At 39.7% G+C, this 23,250-nt stretch overlaps 1 non-coding gene across 1 annotated transcript; it reads left to right on the forward strand.

The window, feature by feature from the left end:
* Positions 1–19,850: 19,850 nt before the first annotated feature.
* TRNAL-UAG (transfer RNA leucine (anticodon UAG)) lies at positions 19,851–19,930 on the forward strand. Its single transcript has one exon. It is a non-coding gene; the product is annotated as a tRNA-Leu (tRNA).
* The last annotated feature ends 3,320 nt before the right edge of the window (positions 19,931–23,250 follow it).

Here is a 23,250-nt window from a genome sequence, read left to right on the forward strand (position 1 = left end):
ACTTTGCTGCCTTTAGCCATGTGCAACATTGAAGAATACGACAAGTTGGTAAAAGAACTTTAGAGCCAACTCAACAAGATGACCAAGGAGAAAAAGGTCATGCTGCAGGAAGAAAAGAATGCCTTCGTAGTCTACATGATGGTAGAAAAATGAGAGTGATTGCATTAAAAGAGGCCTTAAAGGCAAGGCAAGGAGAAGAAATCTTGAAAGATCTGTACGATGCAGAGAGAGACAAACATATAGCCCTAGAGGAAATGTGCAACTTCAACTCTAAGGAAAATAGATGCCTAGAGTTGGACAATGAGGAGTTGAAGAGGCAAGGAAAGAGCTACATGTGGCAAAGACGCAAAAAGATGAAGAGGCCACAAAGAAGTTGGTAGAGATGTACAATCAACTTCAAGCAACTCTCCACGAACAGGCTATACTAAGGGAGCAAGTAGAGCACAGAAACTAGGAGTGATAACAAATGCATGCATTGTGGTAGGAACAAGAGCAGGTGATCGCCACCCTAGCCTAGTACCCAAATCAAGGGCTAGAGCTGATGAAAGAGAAAGAAGAGGAATGGGTAGCCAAGAATGAGGGTAGAATCAAATAATTAGCTTATAGGTTGACCAATTTTTAGAGTGTGAGTGCATCATGGTAGAGAGCAAAGCTGCAACTATGAAGACAGGAATGATGGAGCAACAATGAGATTTTTTAATCATAGTGTTGAATGTCAAGTAGTCAAGAGAAGAAGAAACAATGGAGGAAGTAAAAATAAAATTAGAACTGGCAAGGAGAGCACTGCAACATGGGCTCCATGCCAAGGCACCCAAGCCTAGCACTAGCTTGGAAGTGGAGGAGCAACGAGACCATCTAATCTTAGCCATCTTAATCTCACAAGATCTTGACCTTCTAGGATTTGGGGAGTTGGAGCAGCAAGTGCAACTGCTTCCACAAGAGCTGACGAAGCTGATCCAAGAAGAAGGGCCAAATTTTGAGTATGACCAAGAAGAGGAAGAATGACGGCATGAATCGAGCCCCCCTTTACAGCCACAAGCACAACCAAAAGAGAAAGGGGAGGAAACCATACCACCCAAAATGATGGTGGAGATAAGGCACAAACGTAGAGAGCAAGTGGAACTAGTCTACAAGAAGCTCCAAGCCAAGCCACTACAAGCTCCATAGGTGTTCATCCCTCAAAGTGAGGAGTGTGACCTTATAAATTGAGGCTAGGAACTTGCAGTGTGGGAGCAATGGGAGAACCATAATCGTCCTTTTAAATTCTCCTTCACCTTCCCTCATACATTGGATAGGGTATTATCTCCAAGGGTGGTGGAGGATGTCATAAAGCTCTAGTGAGGTTGGGAAGGAGATGGTGAGACACCCCACAAGGTGGTAGTAGGAGCCTGCTGATTACTAGGAAGACAAGGCAGTGGATGTATCCTGGAGAGTGGAAGGATATGATGCTTAGCCTAAGTGGTGAAGAAACATTTGGGACTCTAACATAGAGGCCTTGATGGCTTTCTGTAGCACCTTATCGGTACAAAAGGGATGATCCTATCTATATGCCCTACCTAAGGAGGATTGGAGTTGACTTCAATTGGGAGGTGCATGGTAGGTATGACTTCCCTCTGATCTACAACGTGAATGCCTTGACCCTGAAGAAAGCTTGATCTTCACTTAAAGGGACCTCTGCCCATCAATAGTACCAAGATTCTTAAAGATTTCTCATGTTCAGATCTTGCTTTCATCACCACCTATAACTATCTTCGTCTATTGTGAATAATATTAAAACAAAACCCTATTGCAGAGGAAGAGTGATTACTGCCCCTATTTTTTTATATTAATGCAAGGATCAATAGTTGTACAATGGTCTGCCTCATGGATAAGAGTCAACCTCATGCTAGCATTTTGTATAAACCTATTAGAAGACATGACTGATAGTAGATTCATTGGGTGTGACCACCCAATTTTATCATCTACACCACTCAATGTAAGAGCTAACTTGAAGGGGTATATGCAGAGCAAGGCCTTCCTAAGCAAAGCCCTAAAGTATCCACACAGCTTGGCCCTTTCTCATGAATGGAATGCCACTTAATGTGCTCCCTTTGTAATTCAGAAAAAAAGAAAAAAAGAAAAGAAAATAATAAGGAAGAGAAAAATAAGAAAAAAAAAACAACACAAAGACAAGAAAGGAAAGAAGAGAAAGAAGTGGAAAACCAAAGTAATACAAAAATGAAATTAATTCATTTGTATCTTATGAGCATCACAATCACTGTACCTCGGGACCACCCTAGCTCTCCCACACATCAAAACTTAGGGCACATCAAGGGCAAGACATGATTGATAGACTTATCTCCCTAAGTCACTCACAGTACCTCCATTTATACAAACTGGGTCCTCAAGTATGGAACAATACCTTGACCCATCTCTTAGTTCCACCATCACTTCAGAGTGCACTACATGGTGAGGTAGACACAACCCCCTCTTTTTCTTTTCAAGAACATTGTATGGCAGCACAACAAGCCAATACCTATGGAGGCCTTCTTCAACCAATCATCTATCTTTGCCATCATCGACAACCTTCCAAGCTCACTTCGCAAAGCATTCCCAACACGACCCACCTCTCCAAAATCCCCAAGAGCCATTCCACACCAACTCTCTACAATTTTATTTTGTACCATCATATGCCATATGGGACTGGCACCCAACTAGGAGGGGGTAATATTACACCCTTAGCAGACCAAGATGAAAAAGTTAAAAAATAAAAAATGGAAGGCAGTCTTAAGGCAAGAGGAAGATGGAGGACAAAGGTGTACGCAGAAAAATTTGAAGACATGAAATGTAGGAAAAAATATCAAATGTAAAAGGAAGCACACAATATAATGCCCACCCTAATATGTTAGCAAGAAAAGCCCCTAACGCATTGCAATTCATTTTTTAAAAGAGTGTCGGGCTCTCTCCCGTGCAAGTTGTAAGGAATGAGAGGCATGGATTGAGGCCTATGCTAATAGGAAGAAGAAGAAAAGAGAGTAGAGGAAGGACCAAAAAGGGAATGGCCACCCAAGGAGGGGATAGGGCATGTATAAAAGTCAAGAAATAAATGAAGAAGCTCATTCTTGTGTGTGGCCAAACTTGTTCTCTTCTTTCTTCTTGGTCTTGCTTCCTTCTTCTTGTGCATGAGAGAGGGAGAAAGGGAGTTGAGAGAGGGAGAGATTGTGTGTGATAGAGTGAGGGACCATAGAGAAGCTATTCTTCTCCTCTCTTCATCATCATCTTTTTCTCTTCTCCCTTCTTGTGCACATGGCTATGGAGGTCAAAGCTTGGACTTGGAGACGAAGCTTGTTTGAGGGCGCATCTTGAGTCGTGGAGCTATCAGTGGATCATGGGAGGAGGCACTCGATTGGATTCAAAGGTTAGCTCATTATATTTGTGTGTGGAAGAGTGCATACGACTATGTGAGATGTAGCCATAGATCTCAGCTTGAAGTACTTGAACTAATAAGCAGTCAATGGGTCTTGGTGGTTTACTCACAAGAGTGACGCTAGGGGAAAAGGCTAGGTGATTTCTTTTTAACTTTGATTTTGTCTAGAAAAATGCAATATGGGAATGCTAAAAAGATTTGTGCGCATGTATAACCAATGTAGCAAGTGATCTTTCAGTAACAAATAATCATATGAAGGCTTGGATGGAGCTCAATAACTTCTCAAGACTTTTGCGCGGCAAAAAAAGAGTAGTCCAAGCTATCATTTAGGCTACAAGAAGGCTACAAAAAGCTTGGTGGAGGCAATAGTTAAAACTTGGGCAACGAATACATCACTTTGTGAGTATACTACTTGAAAACTTGATCTTAGGATTGCATTTTTTAATTGGACTTGATATGTTCATTTTTTGTATAGTGTATTTAACTAAAGCATGGAACATAATTTGTCGACAACTATGGGCCATTATCCATATAGAATCCACAAGGTATGGAGAAGTCTCTCAGTATCAAGCAAGAACATTCTACGTGAGAACCATGGGACATGGTGGTGGACTGAGAAAATCAAAATCATTGTGGTGAATGTTCAACACATTTTATAGAAAATAGCGTAGGTATGTTAAACAATCGGCACTACACAAGAAACTAAGAAAACCATAAAGGATCAATATGAAACTTAAAGACAATATTTTCATTAGCATAATGTGACTGTCATTATATTTTCTTAGAGAGCATTCAGTCTTTTTATAACATTCTATAAAGACACTTAAGGATATTATATAAATGTCAATTTTAGAGTCATCTTCTTTTACTTATTTCTACTTATGCATGTTCTTTGTCTTTATTATCTTTTAGCAAAAATGCGTCACTTTTGTTTTATAGGAGATATCTTTGCCTCCTATACCCTTGCAAAGGGGGGTTCCTCAAGGGATTGGTAGCCAAGGCATAAGCACTATAACACAGGAAGTATCCACTCCTTAAGCCGTTGCATCTTGGAGCATAGACAAGAAACTCTATTGCATGATACTTTTTAATAAGTATGGTTTTGTCTATTTACAGGTTTGAACAAGGTCTTTAGACTAGTCATTGGAATAGATGGCTTATCACTATACTTTGAATGGTAAATCTTTACAACATTTGGATCAAGCCTAGGAAAATAGTGTCCAAGGTTAGAATCTCAAACTTGCTCAATGTGCCACTAGAATGGGCTAGAAAACCATCTCATTGTATATTAATATCTATGGAAAATATAAGATTGTTATTATCTATTGAATATTCAATAAATTAAAGAAAAAGGAAATGAGGATTAAAAAAAGGACTTATATTTTGAGGATTTTCTTCCTTTATAACATTTTCATCCATCCACAAATTGATACAACCTTGATGATGTTCATCTAGGGTGACAAACCTTTTGCTCCAACTCCTAGAGTGACCTTCTGTTCCAACTCCCTGCCCATATGCTCTATACCAACTCTCTTTTGAGCTTCCATAAACTCCTCTTTAGTTGGAGGTGTCTTGGAGTGCTCAAGAGCCTTTTGTAAATATAATTTTAGAGAATCGTTTGCAAGAATACAATCTAAAGTGTTACTATCTAATATGTGGAATTCCTCTTGAGAATCATCAATAAGGTCCTTTTCATCCTCATAAGACTCTACAATCACTCCAATACAATAGTCTTCCCTTAGCCCTATGAATTTATGTATATCATTGAGCATCAAGAATTCCTTCCCAAGAATTGGAATGGAGGGGAGATTTCCAAGAATCAAGGACTCAATGGACATAGGAGTGTCTTCTTGGACCTCTTCCACAAGGTTACCAACTTTCAAATTTATGATGTCAAGGTCACCAAGACCTCTTCCATGTCTATGTTTACCTCTTCAATGTCTTGATGCTCTTACAAGAGGAAGAAATTTGTTAAAGCCTCATAGAATCAACAGACTTGTCCTATGAAGCAAAGTAGCTTAAGAAACCTAAGTATAGCTCATAAAACTCACATGTCTTTTTGTGGAATGAACAATCTAGAGTTTTCTTACAATCCTCTAGGAACTGTCAAAGTTACTTCCATACAATTCTCTTGAGATTATACTTTCTTCCATGTTATGGAAAATATATAAAGTACTTGGAATCCTCTATGACTTTCTCTGCCTCCATAAGGTCCTTGAATGCCTTGAACTCATCTTTGATGAAACCAATGTTGGCCATAATGACCTCATTGAGAAAAAATGGAGCATTGAACATTATCCTTGCATGATCAAAACTTGAATAATACCCAACTTTGTGAAGAAATGAAAATAGCTTCTTTGTAGGAGTCTCTTTAACAATGAGCTCCTCTCCAATAGCAATGTCATCTTGGAACTCAAGATCATGGCACCTTCCTGATTTTCTTTGGATTCACGCTCTTCTTGAAAAATGTATCCTTCCTTAGTAGGGTATTCCTCTCCAATGAGCATATCTTTTGAACCTGGGGAGTTAAGTTTTACCTCCATTTGATATCTGGGATTGGATAAGAAAAAATACAACAAAACAAAAGAAACCAACCAAGAATCCACAATGTGCAAACACATATTTGGGCTCTCAAAAAAGTTGCACATGTGTGTCGTGGGGTCTAGAAAAAAAACCAATGCATTCTGTGAATGACATGTGAACTGGAGTCTATGACATTGGAAGAGACATTCAAAGTGGCACAACATTGCTATTTGCATGCCATGGGGTCTGTGTTAAGAAAGCTATTAGCTCAGAAACCTTTTGGAAATGGGAACAAAGCACAATCACATAAGTCATTAGATATGCAAGATGGATATTTGATAGGCTAGGTTGATTGATAGTGCCATGAAGGACCTTTGAGTATGCCCTTGGACACATGGCAAACCCAAACCTATAGCATGGGAGAAAACTTCTGGACTGCCTCAGCATTGCCATTTGCACACCATAGGGTTTGAGTTAAGAAAGGTTTCTGACCTTTTGGATTGTGAAGATTAAAATTTGATAGGAAAGGTTGATCCATAGCATTGTGAAGGCCCTTTGAGTGTGTCCCCAGACACAAGGTAGATGTGGAGCCTATGGTGTAAAGCAAGACTTTCGAAGTGACTCAACATTGCTTTAACCATGTGGTTTGGTCCAATTTGTAAATTGACACTAGTACAATCACATAAGTCATTATATATTCAAGTTGGAAATTTGATAGGCTAGGTTGATCGATAGTGTCGTGAAGGCCCTTCAAGTGTGTCCTTGGACATATGGTAGACTCAAACCCTATGGTGTGGCAGGAGACTTTTTCATAGTGGCTCAGCATTGCCATTTGCATGTTGTAGGGTCCAGGTTAAGAAAGGTTTCTAACAAAAGGCCTTTTGGAGCACAAAGATAAAAATTTGTGTTAGGAAAGGTTGATCTTGATAGTGCTATGAAGGCCCTTTGGGTGTGTCCCTAGAAGGCATGTGGACCCTATAGCATGGGACAAGACTTTCATAGTTGCCCAACATTCTTTAACCAGATGGTTTGGTGTGATTTGCAAATTGACACTATTTTAGAATAAATCTATCCAAATGATGTTGGTCTTGATCAATCCGAAGATACATGAGTTATCTTTATGATTTGTCATTTGCCAACATAGATACGTGAGTGTGTTAAAATTAGTATGTAATTCCCTAAAACACAATATATTGGAAGTCATGATAATAGTCCCTCACCCTAGGGTATTGAGGGACTATCTTGTAACATTCTTTTTGTAAGCAAAGCCATTCTAATGATTCATGCTTCCATGCCTTTTTGTGTCTTTGTGAGCTTCAGTGTGGCTTTGTGACCATGACGTGCAAAAAGGGTAGATGTGATGTGGGTCTATGGGAGGCCACAAGTGGGATCCCAATGTGCTGTGATGTTTGCACTCATGAAGCATGTTTCAAGGGGTAGGTTACCTTGTCATCATGAGATGGACCTTGATGTGGTTTGCCACACTTGAGCCAATACCTCAACCCATGGTGTTGAGCCGTGTTGAATTTGTCTTGATACCTCCAAACTTAGCCTTAAATCTAGTCCCTCTCATGGCCTAGCTATCTTGTAACCTTCTTTTTGCAAGTAAAACAATATTGGCCTCCAAGATGGGCCATCTTGATGAATCTGATGCTTTCATGCCTTCTTGTGCCTTTATGAGTTTTTCATGCCTTTGTGACCGTGATGTGCAAGGTAGATGTGTATGGCCTTATGGGAGGTCCCAAGTGGGATCCCAACATGCTATTATCCTTGCCGCGAGACATGGACCTCGAGGTGGTTTGTCACACTTAGTATCATATGGCTAGGGAATGTGTTCACATTAACCCAGACCTCACAGTGTGAAGAGAGACTTTCCAAGTTTCTTATATGTTGATAGTGTGCACTATGTGGTTTGGGTGGGATGTGAGCCAAAGGAAATGAAAATGTGATGTGAGTGCTAGACATGACATGAGAATTTCAAGGATACTAAATGTCAAGGAGGACATACATATATCATACCTTACCACACACGTGAAGACTATTCGACAATGAGAAGGTCAATATATGCACATCTTGTGTTTCGCTTGGGTAAATCCTTGCTAGGGAGTTCAAGATTTGTTTGTTCTACATGCATAAAATGAGTTATGTCACAGTTTATGTGTATTTAGAGAGCATCGTAGCAATTTTAATGTCAATGGTGGCCATGCAGTGTTCCATAAAATGTGGGATTAGCACCAGTTGTAAAACAATATGTTGAGATTAATGACATGCTTAACATGTGGCAACCAAAAAAATTGCCATGTTTGGTGATGTGGCAACTTGGGATTCTCAATATGCATGTCCATGTGGAATGATGTAAGCATGATTTTCACTTTTCGTGCCATGTGGAGGTGTGACATTTTTCATGTGTGATCTCGATGTATAAGTTATCTCCCACCTCATTTTTTACTTTACACTCACTTTCATTGTTCTCAGTTCATGTCTACTATTGAAGTCTACAATTCTCCCATGTTATTAAAGTCAAATTTTCCTCAAATACAAGGAATCATCCCTTCTATAGGTATTCTTTGATTACACACTCTATGCTTGTCCAAGCAAGTGGTCCCAACGTCGTGCACAATGGGTTTCACTTCCCTGAAACCACCATTCTATGTAGCATGTGGTTAGATTGGTAAGTCGGACCCTACGGTGCATACACGGGGGTTCTTCTCGCTTTGTTTCACCCTTTTCCATATTGTGTGGTGCAAAAATTTCCAAAATCCATTGTTTGTCTATCATTTTGATTCATGCTCCTCTTTATTCCACCCTTTTGAGTGTCTTTTTCTCTAGTCTCTTCTCCATTTCATGCCTTGACGAAATTTTCCTTAATTTCATATCACACATAAATCAGACCCATGGCATGCACATGGGGGTTCTTCTCACTCTACTTCATCCTTTTCTGTGTTGTGGGGTCCAAAATTTTCCAAAATCAATTGTTGATTTAATGTTTTGATTCAGGTGCAATGTTCCACTTTGTTTGAGTTTTTGTGCATCTTTTAGTTCGGTCTCATCTCCATTTCACACCTTTGCAAAATTTGTCTAAATTTATGCACACATGTAAGTTGGACCCCACAACATGCACAGGGGGTTCTGCTAGCCTTGGATCACCCTTATTTGCACTATGTGGTCCGAAAATTTCTAAAATCAATAGTTTATTTCATGTGTTGGGAGTGTAGACAATGGAAATGATAAAAATGTAGCAAAGAATGTGGTGAAGGAACAAGTTGGTAAGTCATTAGATGCCACACTTGAAACATAGCAAATCCCAAAAGCGACCAATGCACCTCACAACCCCGAGCTCAAAAGTCCTTTGGAGGGAGTAGATATGAATTACACTTTGGGAGAACCACTCGAGAGATCTAAAGCTGAAGCCCATATAGAAGTCGATGGAGATGTACTGTCTCCTACTCTAGCTCAAGTCTAAGTTGAATGTGAGGAAGTAATGCATGACGAGAAAGTTGTCCAAGAAGGAGCTAAAGTTATTGACAATGGAACATTAGGAGCCTCAACAACACACATAGCTATTGACAATGTGAGGAAGTACTGCAGTTGAAAATAGAGGGCACAAAATTTTGGTAAGGGCAAGTAAGGTGCATATGCACATGCATTGGCAAAAGCAATGCTAAGGAAAGGATAGCCAAGTATATGAGGAATAGGTTGACCCATCAAATGAATGCATTATAGGAAATGAGGAAAGCCCAAAAGTCATTTTGATAGGCTCATTCTGAAGTCTCCATTCCTAAGGCTTATCAAGGGCATCCTCGATAGATTTTGCGTAAGGGTAAGATGACAATCTTCTACGATCACATGCTTGCATCAATCCACCAAGGACTACATAATTGATTTCCTTCAAGATAGCTATGTTTGTGCTGCACATGCCCATAGAGTCACATAAATGGATAAGTATATGCACATAGCAAAGGTAATAAGATATAGATTTGACAAATTGCTTGAGCATACTCACACTGTCAATAGAAAGGCATATGAAATTTTAAACATTGCTCCAAATAGAAGGCCCAAAGAGTCCAGGAAGTCATTTCTGTTGAAAGATATGACAAATGATGTAGCTCCAAGAAGAGATGTCATGAATCCCATATGCATAGTGAGGAGAGTGGAACAACCCCCAACTACTTTAAATCATTGTACTTGACTGCCACTTTCGACATTTTTGAATGCAATATCATGATACTCTGTACTTTCAGTTAGTGTCATTGTCATTGTAAATCTCTTACACAAGATTGTGCTTATGAGCCCAAGCTCCCATCTTGGAACCTAATTCACTTGTGTAACAATTAGTCTATTCATTGTCCATGTCACTATGAATCTGGTCTTCATATTCCAACCTCCATAGCTACCATGCTCTAGATCTGTGTTTTTCAACATGGTATCAGAGCTCAGTTGAGCATAGCTCAACTCTCACTCCTCTCATCTTTGCTCAACCTTAGGTCAGCTCAGTTTGAATTCATGACTTCAGTTTCTCACTTGAATCTCACACTCACTGTTTGGCAGCCATAGTCAGAGTAGACCTGCAGTACTTGGATCCTTCATAACTCTCTCTACAGGCCATATCTCAACTCAGTTTCTTCTGGAGAGTTGATATACAATTCAAGGCGCTTCATCCCATCACAAAAATTGAGCCACTTGATGTACAAATCATCCAGCATTGCATGATTTCATCATTGTTGTAATTTTGCACCCGATTTTTGCAATGAGGCCTAATCTACCTCTATGCACCACGATTCACTTTGTGTATATAGGGATTTTGAAGACTATACATAAGCTATCTCCCACATAAATATTGTGGTAAATGATCCATTGTAGCTCTTGCTACAAGCAAAAAACTAGATGTACAGAAAACCCTAAAACAGAGACTCCATAGCCTTGAACTTCAAGCTCAAAAATCTATTCAATTTCTCATCCTTCTCAATCAACTGAGTGCCTGTCATTCAAATCTGAGTAGTTTCAGTAGGTGCAAACTTTAAGAAGAAGATCTAGAGCAACCCACCTGAATTCAAGCAGTCCACTTGAAGATCAAGAAGACCACTTGAAATCAGGCAACATTAAGCCTGAAATCAAGCTAGTATATCTTGATACTAACCTAGTGCTTCTTGGCACGTGTGTTTCTTAACACATCTAAGAACAATTCATTTGCTGGTTTTACTTCAGTTCTTGCAATGAAAAACATGAATATTTTTAATGTGGAATTTTCAATTGATTAAATTTATTATAAGCCTCAGCCTCATTGTAAAAGAATAGACATTGCCCGAGTATACTCGTGGTAAGACCTCCTTCAAAATGTCTAAATTGAGCAAATAGCCAAGTTCAATGGAGAAGGCTTTCATGCCTGGAAGGAGAAGACCATGTATCACCTTATGCGAAAGGACTTGTGGGGCTTTTTTGAGGATGGTGCAGATAGCAAGAAGGAAGATGATAAAGACGGGTTCATTGAAGAAGACTAGCTCAAGACAAAGGAATGGAAAAATATGAACAACAAGGCTCTAGACATCATTGCATGGGGACTATTTGATGATATATTGCACCATTTCTTTGGCATCAAAGATGCTAAAAAGGCTTGGGATGAGCTTGGTAGGATCTTAGGAAGTCAAGCCAAAAACTCTAAGGTCAAGTTGTTAATGCAATTCTATAAGCTTAACATTAAAAACAACATTTCAATGACTATGCATACTAACACATTCAAAGTCTAAAAACTCAACTTGCCACTTTGAACAAAACAATAGATGAAGATGAAGCCATTGATGTACTTCTTGTTAGTGTAAACCAAGATCCTTTTGAAAATCTTGTCTCTACTCTCGGCAATGTACCTAATTTGTCACAGAAAGATATTGAGCACCCTCTTCTTGATAAAGAGAATAAAAATAAGAACAAGAATGCAAAAGATGGTGTCCCATCATCTAGGGAAAACCTTTTGTATAACAAAGGAGTTGCTGGACAAAAGATCGAGGCCAAGGATTCAACTCCGACAACAAAATTGGATGACATGTTATTATTGTGGTAAGATTGGCCATATAGCTAGTGAATGTTTCCACCATAAAAGAGCACAATAGATGCAGAATGGTAACTGTCAAAATTAGTTCATGAATGAAGAAGATGCTTCCCCTATCAACAACTCTAACAGATTGTTTTGAAGAAATTATATTTCCCATAGTGGATCTTATGTTTTCACATAGTGGATTTTCCTTGTAAAACAAAGCCCTTGCCAAAGATGTAAATTTTCAACCTTTAACTTGACTAGGATGCCTATGAGCTAGTCTCTCGGGCCATGTCATCATGTAGGGGGGGGGGGGGGAAAGCTAATAAGTGTGGGAACTCATCATTTGAGGGGGTGTTGGAAGATATGACAAATGATGTATCTCCAGAAAGAGATGTCCTAAATCCCATATGCATAGTGAGGAGAGTGGAATAACCCAACTACTATTTATAAAGTATTTTACTTGACTATCACTTTCAAGATTTTTGAATGCATTATCATGATACTCTGTACTTTCAGTTAGTATCATTGCCATTGTCAGTCTCTTACACAAGATTGTGATAATGAGTCCAAGCTTCCATCTTGGAACCTAATTTACTTGTGTTGGCCATGTCACTATGAATCTAGACTTCATCTTCCAACCTCCATAGCTGCCATACTCTACATCCATGTTTTTCAAAAATTTCATAGAAATCTACTTATAGAAGAGGCAACTTCTTGCAAAGAAAAAGAAACCCCGCTCTAAGAGGACATTGTTGATCAAGGGAATGACAATGATAAGTTTGTGGATCAAGGACAAGAAGACAATTTGATTGAGACCTAAGAAGAGTAGGAGCCAAAGGGGATGATACACAAGAATACTTTTTTGATAAGGAGAATGACAATGATAGACCTTCAAGAGGAGAGGAGGACAATTTGCTAGATATCCAAGGTGAGGAGCAGAGAAAAGTGGATGTTGAACAAACAAACACACATGATAAGGAGAATGAAAATAGCACACTGTCAAGCGGAGAAGAGGACACAACTACTGAAGACAAAAGTATTGCTAAGAGGACAAAACTAGTGCTCAAGATAAAAGTAACTGGAGATGATACTGAAGAATAGCCAAAAAAGCAAAGTGATAAAAATAAAGAAGAGTAAGTTGTTGATAAGAAAAGGGAGCAAAGTAATGATAATCACTTGGACTTAGAAAATGAAAACCTTAGAAGGCTCAATCAAATTCCAAATGTAGGTTGTTGTTAATGTTGCAAGTGACGAGGATTTGTGCTACCTCTCCAGCTCACTAGAAAACACCATCTTCCTTCACAGGAAAGATAGAGAAATTAATGATACGACAATATTAGTACTTCTTAGATATGGTATTCACCATACTAGTAGGATACTTGGTAATATTCATTTTTCACTTCATTTGCATGTATAGTAAGTTGACTTAGAATGGATTCGGATTATATGATGTACACACTTGTAGCTTGACAACTTCTAAATGCTTTTTTGCATGCCATCAGGTCCAAATAGAGTCTTTCCTTCTCTTGTCCACTGTTTCAACTTAGAGTACAAGACGGACACAATGACATGGACAAAGGCTGTTGTGCATCGCTGAGTCCACATCATATGTCATACTTGGACCCGAGGGTGTGCACAAAGACCATTAGTCAAGTACGGAATCCCCCATTATGTGTCATTGAGCCTGGGTCATCATGATCCTCCTCCTAGCTAAGTAAGTGAGTAAGTTGACTTATAATGGACTTGGACTATATGGTGCACACACTTATACAGCTTGACAACTAACAAATGTTTGTTTTGCATGGCATTGGGTCCATAGCTAGTTCTCGACCCTGCAGACCTTGGAGGAGTTGGTGTGGCCAAAGGAGGGCATTTAATTATGGTGGAATACTAGATTTTGGCATAGGGTTTAGAGTAGGAGCCAAAGGGGATGATACACAAGAATACTTTTTTGATAAGGAGAATGACAATGATAGACCTTCAAGAGGAGAGGAGGACAATTTGCTAGATACCCAAGGTGAGGAGCAGAGAAAAGCGGATGTTGAACAAACAAACACACATGATAAGGAGAATGAAAATAGCACACTGTCAAGCGGAGAAGAGGACACAACTACTGAAGACAAAAGTATTGCTAAGAGGACAAAACTACAGCTCAAGATAAAAGTAACTGGAGATGATACTGAAGAATAGCCAAAAAAGCAAAGTGATAAAAATAAAGAAGAGTAAGTTGTTGATAAGAAAAGGGAGCAAAGTAATGATAATCACTTGGACTTAGAAAATGAAAACCTTAGAAGGCTCAATCAAATTCCAAATGTAGGTTGTTGTTAATGTTGCAAGTGACGAGGATTTGTGCTACCTCTCCAGCTCACTAGAAAACACCATCTTCCTTCACAGGAAAGATAGAGAAATTAATGATACGACAATATTAGTACTTCTTAGATATGGTATTCACCATACTAGTAGGATACTTGGTAATATTCATTTTTCACTTCATTTGCATGTATAGTAAGTTGACTTAGAATGGATTCGGATTATATGATGTACACACTTGTAGCTTGACAACTTCTAAATGCTTTTTTGCATGCCATCAGGTCCAAATAGAGTCTTTCCTTCTCTTGTCCACTATTTCAACTTAGAGTACAAGACGGACACAATGACATGGACAAAGGCTGTTGTGCATCGCTGAGTCCACATCATATGTCATACTTGGACCCGAGGGTGTGCACAAAGACCATTAGTCAAGTACGGAATCCCCCATTATGTGTCATTGAGCCTGGGTCATCATGATCCTCCTCCTAGCTAAGTAAGTGAGTAAGTTGACTTATAATGGACTTGGACTATATGGTGCACACACTTATACAGCTTGACAACTAACAAATGTTTGTTTTGCATGGCATTGGGTCCATAGCTAGTTCTCGACCCTGCAGACCTTGGAGGAGTTGGTGTGGCCAAAGGAGGGCATTTAATTATGGTGGAATACTAGATTTTGGCATAGGGTTTAGAGTAGGAGCCAAAGGGGATGATACACAAGAATACTTTTTTGATAAGGAGAATGACAATGATAGACCTTCAAGAGGAGAGGAGGACAATTTGCTAGATACCCAAGGTGAGGAGCAGAGAAAAGCGGATGTTGAACAAACAAACACACATGATAAGGAGAATGAAAATAGCACACTGTCAAGCGGAGAAGAGGACACAACTACTGAAGACAAAAGTATTGCTAAGAGGACAAAACTACAGCTCAAGATAAAAGTAACTGGAGATGATACTGAAGAATAGCCAAAAAAGCAAAGTGATAAAAATAAAGAAGAGTAAGTTGTTGATAAGAAAAGGGAGCAAAGTAATGATAATCACTTGGACTTAGAAAATGAAAACCTTAGAAGGCTCAATCAAATTCCAAATGTAGGTTGTTGTTAATGTTGCAAGTGACGAGGATTTGTGCTACCTCTCCAGCTCACTAGAAAACACCATCTTCCTTCACAGGAAAGATAGAGAAATTAATGATACGACAATATTAGTACTTCTTAGATATGGTATTCACCATACTAGTAGGATACTTGGTAATATTCATTTTTCACTTCATTTGCATGTATAGTAAGTTGACTTAGAATGGATTCGGATTATATGATGTACACACTTGTAGCTTGACAACTTCTAAATGCTTTTTTGCATGCCATCAGGTCCAAATAGAGTCTTTCCTTCTCTTGTCCACTGTTTCAACTTAGAGTACAAGACGGACACAATGACATGGACAAAGGCTGTTGTGCATCGCTGAGTCCACATCATATGTCATACTTGGACCCGAGGGTGTGCACAAAGACCATTAGTCAAGTACGGAATCCCCCATTATGTGTCATTGAGCTTGGGTCATCATGATCCTCCTCCTAGCTAAGTAAGTGAGTAAGTTGACTTATAATGGACTTGGACTATATGGTGCACACACTTATACAGCTTGACAACTAACAAATGTTTGTTTTGCATGGCATTGGGTCCATAGCTAGTTCTCGACCCTGCAGACCTTGGAGGAGTTGGTGTGGCCAAAGGAGGGCATTTAATTATGGTGGAATACTAGATTTTGGCATAGGGTTTAGAGTAGGAGCCAAAGGGGATGATACACAAGAATACTTTTTTGATAAGGAGAATGACAATGATAGACCTTCAAGAGGAGAGGAGGACAATTTGCTAGATACCCAAGGTGAGGAGCAGAGAAAAGCGGATGTTGAACAAACAAACACACATGATACGGAGAATGAAAATAGCACACTGTCAAGCGGAGAAGAGGACACAACTACTGAAGACAAAAGTATTGCTAAGAGGACAAAACTACAGCTCAAGATAAAAGTAACTGGAGATGATACTGAAGAATAGCCAAAAAAGCAAAGTGATAAAAATAAAGAAGAGTAAGTTGTTGATAAGAAAAGGGAGCAAAGTAATGATAATCACTTGGACTTAGAAAATGAAAACCTTAGAAGGCTCAATCAAATTCCAAATGTAGGTTGTTGTTAATGTTGCAAGTGACGAGGATTTGTGCTACCTCTCCAGCTCACTAGAAAACACCATCTTCCTTCACAGGAAAGATAGAGAAATTAATGATACGACAATATTAGTACTTCTTAGATATGGTATTCACCATACTAGTAGGATACTTGGTAATATTCATTTTTCACTTCATTTGCATGTATAGTAAGTTGACTTAGAATGGATTCGGATTATATGATGTACACACTTGTAGCTTGACAACTTCTAAATGCTTTTTTGCATGCCATCAGGTCCAAATAGAGTCTTTCCTTCTCTTGTCCACTGTTTCAACTTAGAGTACAAGACGGACACAATGACATGGACAAAGGCTGTTAGTCAAGTTTGTTAATGCCTATTGTGCATCGCTGAGTCCACATCATATGTCATACTTGGACCCGAGGGTGTGCACAAAGACCATTAGTCAAGTACGGAATCCCCCATTATGTGTCATTGAGCCTGGGTCATCATGATCCTCCTCCTAGCTAAGTAAGTGAGTAAGTTGACTTATAATGGACTTGGACTATATGGTGCACACACTTATACAGCTTGACAACTAACAAATGTTTGTTTTGCATGGCATTGGGTCCATAGCTAGTTCTCGACCCTGCAGACCTTGGAGGAGTTGGTGTGGCCAAAGGAGGGCATTTAATTATGGTGGAATACTAGATTTTGGCATAGGGTTTAGAGTAGGAGCCAAAGGGGATGATACACAAGAATACTTTTTTGATAAGGAGAATGACAATGATAGACCTTCAAGAGGAGAGGAGGACAATTTGCTAGATACCCAAGGTGAGGAGCAGAGAAAAGCGGATGTTGAACAAACAAACACACATGATAAGGAGAATGAAAATAGCACACTGTCAAGCGGAGAAGAGGACACAACTACTGAAGACAAAAGTATTGCTAAGAGGACAAAACTACAGCTCAAGATAAAAGTAACTGGAGATGATACTGAAGAATAGCCAAAAAAGCAAAGTGATAAAAATAAAGAAGAGTAAGTTGTTGATAAGAAAAGGGAGCAAAGTAATGATAATCACTTGGACTTAGAAAATGAAAACCTTAGAAGGCTCAATCAAATTCCAAATGTAGGTTGTTGTTAATGTTGCAAGTGACGAGGATTTGTGCTACCTCTCCAGCTCACTAGAAAACACCATCTTCCTTCACAGGAAAGATAGAGAAATTAATGATACGACAATATTAGTACTTCTTAGATATGGTATTCACCATACTAGTAGGATACTTGGTAATATTCATTTTTCACTTCATTTGCATGTATAGTAAGTTGACTTAGAATGGATTCGGATTATATGATGTACACACTTGTAGCTTGACAACTTCTAAATGCTTTTTTGCATGCCATCAGGTCCAAATAGAGTCTTTCCTTCTCTTGTCCACTGTTTCAACTTAGAGTACAAGACGGACACAATGACATGGACAAAGGCTGTTAGTCAAGTTTGTTAATGCCTATTGTGCATCGCTGAGTCCACATCATATGTCATACTTGGACCCGAGGGTGTGCACAAAGACCATTAGTCAAGTACGGAATCCCCCATTATGTGTCATTGAGCCTGGGTCATCATGATCCTCCTCCTAGCTAAGTAAGTGAGTAAGTTGACTTATAATGGACTTGGACTATATGGTGCACACACTTATACAGCTTGACAACTAACAAATGTTTGTTTTGCATGGCATTGGGTCCATAGCTAGTTCTCGACCCTGCAGACCTTGGAGGAGTTGGTGTGGCCAAAGGAGGGCATTTAATTATGGTGGAATACTAGATTTTGGCATAGGGTTTAGAGTAGGAGCCAAAGGGGATGATACACAAGAATACTTTTTTGATAAGGAGAATGACAATGATAGACCTTCAAGAGGAGAGGAGGACAATTTGCTAGATACCCAAGGTGAGGAGCAGAGAAAAGCGGATGTTGAACAAACAAACACACATGATAAGGAGAATGAAAATAGCACACTGTCAAGCGGAGAAGAGGACACAACTACTGAAGACAAAAGTATTGCTAAGAGGACAAAACTACAGCTCAAGATAAAAGTAACTGGAGATGATACTGAAGAATAGCCAAAAAAGCAAAGTGATAAAAAGAAAGAAGAGTAAGTTGTTGATAAGAAAAGGGAGCAAAGTAATGATAATCACTTGGACTTAGAAAATGAAAACCTTAGAAGGCTCAATCAAATTCCAAATGTAGGTTGTTGTTAATGTTGCAAGTGACGAGGATTTGTGCTACCTCTCCAGCTCACTAGAAAACACCATCTTCCTTCACAGGAAAGATAGAGAAATTAATGATACGACAGTATTAGTACTTCTTAGATATGGTATTCACCATACTAGTAGGATACTTGGTAATATTCATTTTTCACTTCATTTGCATGTATAGTAAGTTGACTTAGAATGGATTCGGATTATATGATGTACACACTTGTAGCTTGACAACTTCTAAATGCTTTTTTGCATGCCATCAGGTCCAAATAGAGTCTTTCCTTCTCTTGTCCACTGTTTCAACTTAGAGTACAAGACGGACACAATGACATGGACAAAGGCTATTGTGCATCGCTGAGTCCACATCATATGTCATACTTGGACCCGAGGGTGTGCACAAAGACCATTAGTCAAGTACGGAATCCCCCATTATGTGTCATTGAGCCTGGGTCATCATGATCCTCCTCCTAGCTAAGTAAGTGAGTAAGTTGACTTATAATGGACTTGGACTATATGGTGCACACACTTATACAGCTTGACAACTAACAAATGTTTGTTTTGCATGGCATTGGGTCCATAGCTAGTTCTCAACCCTGGAGACCTTGGAGGAGTTGGTGTGGCCAAAGGAGGGCATTTAATTATGGTGGAATAGTAGATTTTGGCATAGGGTTTAGAGTTGTAATGTTGGCTAGATGAGTTGAGAGAGAGGCGTTTGTGAGACGGAGTTATTATTATGGATCTAATACCCCGAGAGAGAGAGAGAGAGAGAGAACATGTGCATGTAGGGATCTTTATCTTCCATTGCAATAATGCGATGATAAATGACGCGCTGCATCGAATCAAAGAAATGTATGTGCATGTAGGGATCTTTATCTTCCATTGCAATAATGCGATGATAAATGACGCGCTGCATCGAATCATGCACACACACACACACACACACACACACATCTAAGTATAATCGGAGAGAGCATCCATGGGGCATGGGGCATGGGGCTCCATCAAGCCTCATTTTGCATCTTTCTACATAGATACATGTTTTACAGGACGAAAATCAAGACCGGACCACACACACGCTGATGTTACGCCTGCCAAATATTTTCTCTAGTGCGGAGGTCATTGATGAAATCTGGAAAATGGACGACTTAGGTTTGCCGGTTGACAGTTTGGCCGAGTGGTCTAAGGCGCTGGATTTAGGCTCCAGTCCGAAAGGGCGTGGGTTCAAATCCCACAGCTGTCAGAGCTTTTCACTCAGTGTTGGGATTTTGAGGAAGAGGAGGGGGGAGGGTGTGCGGCCCTCCGTCCACCGACGGTGTTTGGTTATTATTGATGAACACCCGAACCCCCCTTTTCTTGGCGCCCTTTTCCCTTTTGCCGCCAGTCAGACAGACATTTAAAGTCTATGAGCAAAGCCTTATTAACCGCCTCTGTTATACGATGGCCTTTATTTATTTGGACTACCCTTCGCGACTTTCACTTTGCGAACGTCTAATCTTGCTGTTTTGGTGCTTGTTGCTTTGCGAACGAGTAACGTGGACAGAGAGAGACACACGTGCGATGAATGTGGACACGAGAGATGAGAATGGGTATCGACGTGTGTGTGTGCTTGTAATAATACGCCAAGCCTTTTGGGTGTTTTCTACGCTAAGTCTTTTTTAGCGAAAAATAGCCCACTCTCTGCATTGATGGATGGAAAGGTTGGGCTGCTTGTGACTGCATAAAAACCCTCGTGGAAGGGGCTATTCATATACAGCTCAACAAAATGCTTAACATCTAAGCATTGTTTTGTTTGGGGGGCGGGGGCGGGGAGAACACTACCCTTGTGGAGTGATGTTATGTAAGGATGGAGGTGAGAAGATCTAGAACATCATTGCCTCCCGCTATGCAATGAGGCTTTTCAAGTATTCATTTGCCTATTTGACACCAAGTGAATCTCAAATGTGTGGATTTCCTTCTTAGAGCTCCATGTGTGTGTCACTACCCTCATTGCTACTCTCTCTTCAAGATCTCTTCTGCCCCAATCACCATGGAGTCCCTTCGATTCCATCCTCCCATGGCTTCCACCTCACCTCTATTTTTTTTCTAATGCACTCTTAATGCCATCCCAAATGATCTATCACATGAAGACGTAGCCCTACAGAGCCGCCCAGTTGTGGTTTTGAACCTTTGACCTCCCTAGGCTCACGCACATCCCCCAACCGTTTGGGATGGTGCTCGTTGGTGCCTCATCTCTATTTTGCTCTTCTATCTCTTAACACATTGTGGTTTCTTTCATGTGCTATTACAACCAAATGCCCCCCTTCTCCGCCCTCGCTGTCTACTCCTCTCAAGCTCCCGATGCCATTGTTCAAGCCCCTAGCATACCAAGCCCGCTTCTTAATGCCATCCTCTCCTTTAGAAGCCCCTTGATGCAAAGATAGGGAAAAGGGCAGTCCATATATTTTTTAACTTTTCATGTTGAACAGCAATATTGATATACTCACACGACTAGTTTGTGACCTCAAATCGAGTGGAGGAGGGGATTTTGGAGCTAACATATTCATTTCACATCGAAAAATCTCTTCCTTTTTTTCCTTTTTGGCTTTCATGCTTTGTGTCTTAAGCTTTTGAATATTAACCCAAGATCCTACATCCATAGAAAATAGAGTCGATCTCCGAAAGGTAGCTCATAAAAGGGTTTTTCATATGCTTAGTGTGGTCTTTTGGCCCATGGTTGTCACGTTGTGCTCAAGTGTATGAGCCTCAATGCCTTTCTTTTCTTTTCTTTTTCCTTGGTAGACGCTAAGTTGCATATGACTAGGGGTGTCTATTTTCCATCGTGTCAATATTTTAGGAGTTGCACTTATTGGGAGGTTATTGGAACAACGGGGCAAGAAGGCGAAGCAATGGAGGAGCATTTCAAAAGCTCACATCTCTAAACGTTTGTATCCTCATGCAAGTCTTCATCATGAAAATATATCTTAATCTTATTTGTATAGGGATGATGTGCAGCCAACACAATATGACACTAAATGGTGGTCATACTGAAGTAGATTCAAATATCACAACAAAAGGCTCTCGACCATGCCACTTCATTTTGTTGTTGCTGACTATCAAGAAAGGTAAATTTATGATCGATTTTCCCTTTTCATCCATACACACATGAACTCGTTGGACATGTACTCGCAAGCCCCCCCCCCCCCCCCCCCCCCCCGTCACCAAAAAAAAAAGGCAAAAAAAAAAGAGAATATAACTTGTGTAATGTACTAAGATTGTAACTTCCTTCACCCTCACCCACAAGATAAGAATCGTTTGAATCGCATGAACATCTCTAGTTTTTATTTTAGAGGGAAAAACCATCTAAATATACTATAGTCATCACAATAAATACCTGAAAGCAATATAGTGACCAATCAGAAGAGTCCTCATAGCATCACAAATGTCACTATAAGATAAATTTAGAAATTTTGGCACAAATTCAAAATTTTATCACTATCCACTTTTGTAACATGGCATGGAACTTCAAGGTTAATTGCATTCATGAAATGGTGAGATCAAGGAAATGCAAGGGCAAAAGATATCACTATACTCTAGATTTTGGTTCTTTTTTAAACCTCACATGCAGTTGTGTGTACACACACATCCATGGACTACTCTATCTCCTGAAACTATAGACCGTAATGACAAGCTTGGGGTTGTTTTGAAGTCTTCTTATAATATGAAAATACAACATATGATTGGAGCTCATAAACAAAAGAAACTATAAGTACACTAAAATGGAACAAAAGCAATTGTAGATGTTTAAAAACACATGACTAGCTAAGCCTCCTAAGCCATCCTTGGCTCACCATCACTCTTGAGAATGGCTTGTTAGATCAATACTTGTGAGCACTGAACTTTAAGGTCATCCTCAAGATCAATCTTGAGGCTCATGTTTTTGAATCATGCCAGCATCCAAACTTCAAAAAGCTAATACCAACATTTGCCCTTGGGACTTGCCACTTAGTTTTTGAATCATGCCAACGTCCAAACTTCAAAATGGTGATACTAAGCTTTGCCCTTGGGACTTGCCATTGAGCTTGAGTCTACAAGTCTCACAATAGTTGTCTTGAGGCTCAATTGTTAAATTGAGGCTTTTGAAAGCCTCCACTAGTGATCACCTTTTGCTAAACAATCTTACCATTCTTGCTATCAATTCTGAAATTTTAACTTTGACCATCATTTGCGATCAATTTTGAATTTCATTCATCATTCCGCCATTAATTTTGAAAATCTATGGATGGACCTCTCCTCAAAGTCCCCTTTCTCTCTACCATGCCATCAATTTTGAAAATCTATGGATATGTCTCTTTACAAAATCCCCTTCCTCTCAACCACCAACTTCGAACAGGACATGAAGCTATTCTGATGGATGGAGAAGTAGATGAGGGATGAGGTCTCCATGACAAGACCAACCAATGAGTTGGTTGTTGTGAGGAGGGGATGATCAAGGCTTTTTTTGGAAGATGAGAGGTAGATGAGGGGGTGAGGCAAGGTCCTTCATCACCTAAGGCTAATGGGATGACTGTCACGAAGGCAGAA

Source organism: Lygodium microphyllum, chromosome 26, assembly GCF_053477565.2.
Source record: "Lygodium microphyllum isolate KBCC chromosome 26, Lygodium_microphyllum_v1.1.10, whole genome shotgun sequence".
Classification (NCBI taxonomy): domain Eukaryota; kingdom Viridiplantae; phylum Streptophyta; class Polypodiopsida; order Schizaeales; family Lygodiaceae; genus Lygodium; species Lygodium microphyllum.